Source organism: Chrysochloris asiatica, unplaced genomic scaffold (genome assembly GCF_000296735.1).
Source record: "Chrysochloris asiatica unplaced genomic scaffold, ChrAsi1.0 scaffold00252, whole genome shotgun sequence".
Lineage (NCBI taxonomy): Eukaryota > Metazoa > Chordata > Mammalia > Afrosoricida > Chrysochloridae > Chrysochloris > Chrysochloris asiatica.
Genome location: NW_006408770.1, coordinates 2,517,423 through 2,522,322, shown reverse-complemented (window position 1 = coordinate 2,522,322; position 4,900 = coordinate 2,517,423). Strand labels below are relative to the sequence as shown.

Here is a 4,900-nt window from a genome sequence, read left to right as displayed (position 1 = left end):
TCCCAAGTCTGCCCACCAGTGATGTATCCACCCTGGCTTTGGGGTGCCTCATTGTCCCCCTTCTTCTGTCTGTCTGTGTATTCTTTTGCTATCTCTATCACCGCTGGATCTCCCCTCCTCGTGAACCAAACACTCGTGAACAACACAACTATGTCGAGGTCAGACCCCGACAACTCAGCATAATGTTCTCAAGGTTCATCCATGTTATGTGGTGGTTTGCAGCTTCATTGCTATTCTTCAAGATACATATACTGTGTGTATGTACCAAAGTTTGCTTATCCATTCTTCCATTGATGGGCCCTTAGGCTGTCTCCATATTTTTACTACTGTGATAAACATTGGTGTGCATATATCTACTCGTGTTCTAGCTTGTATTTCTTGTGGATATGTACCCAATACAGAAATTACTGGATCATAAGGTATTCTATTTACAACGTCCTGAAGAAGCACCATACAGTTTTTCAAAGTGGCTGAACCATTTTACATTCCCATCAGCAATGTAGGAAGTCCACTCTCTCCATATCCTGACCAGCATTTATTATCCTTTGCTTTTTTAAACTTCACTGCTATTGCTGGTTTTGATTTGCACCTCTCTATCCTGGTGTGGCGCTGTGGGCTAATGCATCAGACTGCAAAGTCATTTGAACTACAAGGTCAGTGGTTGAAGTTCACCAGCTGCTCCTTGGAAACCCTATACAGGGTTTGTATGGGTCAGAACCGACTCAACAACACTTAACAACAACAACATTGGCTAATGATTGCGAACATTTATTCATATGTTTGTTGACTTCCAGAATGCCTTCTTTGCTGCAGTGTCTGCTCATGTCCTCTGACCATTTTTCCATTGGGTTATTTGTCTTTTTTGCAGAGGTGTTGTAGTTTCCTATAGATTTTAGAAATTAGGCCCTTGTCTGATATGTCATTGCAAATGATGTTTTTGTATGTGTGTCATTCTGTGAGCTCCTTTTTTACTCTTCTCATGAAAACTTTGTCATTTTTTAAAAAATGTTTTATTGTGAGTTATGTGAGAGTTTATATGGGAGAACATTAGTTTTACATTCATCCTATCATATATCATTTCATTGCCATGGTTACAATCCGCTCCATGCATTGTCAACCAATCAACCTGCAAGCCTGGTCATCAGCACACAGGCCCTTTCCCTCTCTGGGTCTAAAGTCCCCAGCTGCTCTATCTCTCCACGTCATCATTTCTACCTCCATATCTGGTGTCACTGCTTATCTGGGTAGGGTCCCACTCTCACATATTCTCCCTTGATGGTCCCAGGGACCTCCACTCCTACACTACAAAGTTAATCACTCCCGTCCTTGCTACAGAACATCTGCCTCATTTCCAACCTTCACAATTCGTCCTAATAACAAGTATTCACTATTGTATCACAGGAGACTCACCCGCATTTCCATTCATCAGCCCCACCTAGACAGATTGGATATTACTCAGTGGAGATTCTACCTTCTTCCACATCCTCTGAATCAAGGTTCTCTCTTGAAAGCTTTTAAGCCAGTCACTTCTTGCCTTTGTAGCCTCTCCACTTTGGGTAGCTAATGTCCAAGTTGCCCATCCCTGTCTACTCTGTGTATGAAGGGGATAGGAATGTTCCTTGCTATAAATATTTGTTCCCTCTTTTGAGCTACTGCATCCATAGATGTAGGTCAAGTTCATCAAATTATATCACATTACTCTTTTTATCCTCTTCTTCTTCTTCTAGTTGAGCTCTGATAATCCAGTCATTGAAGCCAGGTCAAGTGGGTATTATCTGCAAGTGTGGGTGTTCTTGTGCATATTCCCTCTTTTCTTATTAGCTGGACGCTTCAATCTCCACTCTAGTCCTCTGTGGCTATGTCATTGACTCTGGGCCGAAGAGACCCCAGGTCTTGCCACAGTGCTGGCCAACCAGGTCTCCAGCCGTGTTCAAAGGAGTCTATTGAACATTGAAGGGCTTAACTCACAGCTTCAGTGCTGTTTTTCCCTCACTTCCCCTTATTGGTGACAAACGTGGTCACTAATCAGAGTGTAAATTCCCATTGAGTCTTAGTCTTGGAAGGGGGTTTGCTCTGAAGGGACCCGACCACTTGCCTTGATGTCTCCTGGGAAAGCAACTTACTTGTTTTTGTAGTAATCAGTCTGTCTGCCTATATTGTTTTGTAGTTTTCCTGTTGGTCTTTCTTTTAAGAAGTATCTTCTGTTCTTTTAGCCACTCCAGGCTGGTCTACCCATCCTTTCAAGTGGAAATTCATCACCTCTGAAGATTCTGGATGCTGTTCAGGATTACACCTATACTCTTATGTAGTGCAGAGACTTTGCAGGAAGCCTCCTTAACTGGGCACGATGTAGCCCCATTTTAGGTATTCCAATCAGTTATAAGCAAAAGACAGACTTACAAGCTTTCTATGGTGATATTTCTTTCTCTCCCCCTCCAGTGTCTGTTTTTTAATGGTATGCAAGGAAAATCAAGATTCAAAAGACAGCCAAGAATCTTACAATTATTTCTCCCCTTTTCCCCATTCCAACCATGTCTCAATCCCAGTATCCCAGAGCCCTGTTGTTCTAAGGTTGTGCATACATCATTCTTTACCTCTGTCCCACTTAGCCCATGTAAAACTGCCTAATTGTTCTCCCATGCACTTTGTTCTTCCATTCCCCTCCCCCTTCTTGTGTATTGCTCCCCTCCCTAGCACCCAAACTATCCTGTATCTATTCCCTGCTCTGTGCTCCACCTTCACCTCCCTTCCTCAACCCACCCCTCACATCCCAGCAACCAGCAAAGAATCCACCCCCTTTTAGTATGGGTTCTTTTTCTTAATCTTTTATAGGAGTGGTCCTATGGAGTATTTCTCCTTTTGTGACTGACTAATTTCACTGAACATAATGTCCTCAAGATTTATCCATGTTATGTGGTGGCTTGCAGCTTCCTTGTTATTTTTCAAGGTAGCATAACATTCCATTGTGAGTATGTACCACAGTTTGTTTATTCATTCTTCAGTTGATGGGCACTTTGGATGTCTCCATCTTTTTGCTATTGTAAATAGTGCTGCTATAAACATTGATGTGCATATATCTACTCATGTTATGGCTCATATTTTTGTGGGTAAATACCAAGTAGAGGAATTGCTGGATCGTAAGGTATTTCTATTTCCAACCTTCTGAGGAAGCGCCATATTGTTGTTCAGAGAGGTTGGACCATTTTAAAGTCCCACCAGCATTGCAGAAGAGTCCTAGTCTCTCCACAGCCCCGCCAGCATTTATTGTCCTCTACATTTTTTATCTTTGCTGTTATTGCTGGTGTGTGTTGAAAGAGTTCTGGTTTGCATAAGAAACAATGATGCAATGTCAGAAACTATAAATTCTATGAGCTTCATCTGAGTCCTTCACACTCCAGTCCTGGCCTCCTTTCTATACTAATCTTATATTGTGCTCTTTCACTTAAGTTCCAAACACATTTATTTGAGTGCTTGTGATGTGTTTACCACATGACACAGGGGATACACAGGTGACAAAACAGTCCCTTCTTCCAGAAGTTTACAAACTATTTGACTCATAAGAAAAACGTCTGAAGTGTCATGCATGATGAATGGAATTATAGAACCTTAGATTAGGTACATTGGAGTCTTGTTGTGGCACTGTAGGTTAATGCTCTATACTGCAAGATGAGTTTGAACCACAAGGTCATGATTCAGGCTCACCAGCCACTTGTTGGAACCTCTATAGAGCATCTCTGGGAGTCAGAAATGACTCTACAGCAATTGACAACAACAACAACAACAATAGGCATACCAGTCATACATAAGTGAGGGGGAGTCACCTTGTTCATCCCTGGAGAGTTTTCCTGACAGACTTTGGAGGCAGTAGCGATTAAGGAATAGATGGCTGACATGGAAATTTACACAATCAAAAGCCTTTGTGTAGCCAATAAAGCACAGGTAAACATCTTTCTGACTTCCCCAAAATCAGTACAACAGAATAGAACCTGTTGTTTTTGTTATGTGTTATGAGTCAGAACCGACTCCTACATCTCAATGTCAAGAAAACAAAAATCCTCACCACTGGACCAATAAACAGCATTCTTATCAATGGAGAAAAGATTGAGGTTGTCAAGGACTTCATTCTTCTTGGATCAGCTATCAATACTCACGGAAGCAGCAATCAAGAAATCAAATGACGTATTACATAAGGCAAATCTGCTGCACAAGACCTTTTTAAAGTGTTGAAGAGCAAAGATGTCAGCTTGAGGACTAAGGTGAGCCTGACCCCAGCCATGGTATTTTCAATCATCTCATATGAATGCAAAAGCTGGACAGTGAATAAGGAAGATCACAGAAGAATTGATGCTTTTGAGTTATGGTGTTGGAGGAGAATATTAAAAGTGCCATGGGCTACCAAAAGAACCAATAGATCCGTTTTGGAAGAAGTGCAGCCAGAGTGCTCCTTGGAGGCCAGAATGGCCAATCTTTGTCTCTCATATTCCGGACATATTGTCCTGTTTGGTAAGGTGGAGGGTCAGAGAAAAAGAGGAAGACCCCCAATGAGATGGATTGGCCAAATGGCAGCATCGATGGACGCAAGCATGGCAACAGTAGTGAGGTTGGCCCAGGATCAGGCAGTGTTTTGTTCTACAGTGCATAGGGTCGCTATGAGTTGTTACTGACTCAATGGCATCTAACAACAACAACAACAATGTACCACCTTAGGCTGATTTTCAATACTTCTTGATATTCAGATTATCTAGAGAAGGAGCAAGTACAAGTCTGTTCGAAATCCTAAACTAGAAGTTTCAGAATAAAACTAATAAACCAATTTTAGAGTAAAGAAGCAAGAAATATGTATTACGCTCCTGCCTGCATTTGCCACTATAAATATTATGTCATATTGTCTCTAGAGACA

At 41.7% G+C, this 4,900-nt stretch overlaps 1 pseudogene; it reads right to left on the bottom strand.

Moving 5' to 3' along the window:
- LOC102811194 overlaps positions 1-1,416 on the bottom strand; it is a 12,727-nt pseudogene extending 11,311 nt beyond the window's left edge.
- Positions 1,417-4,900: the final 3,484 nt, after the last annotated feature.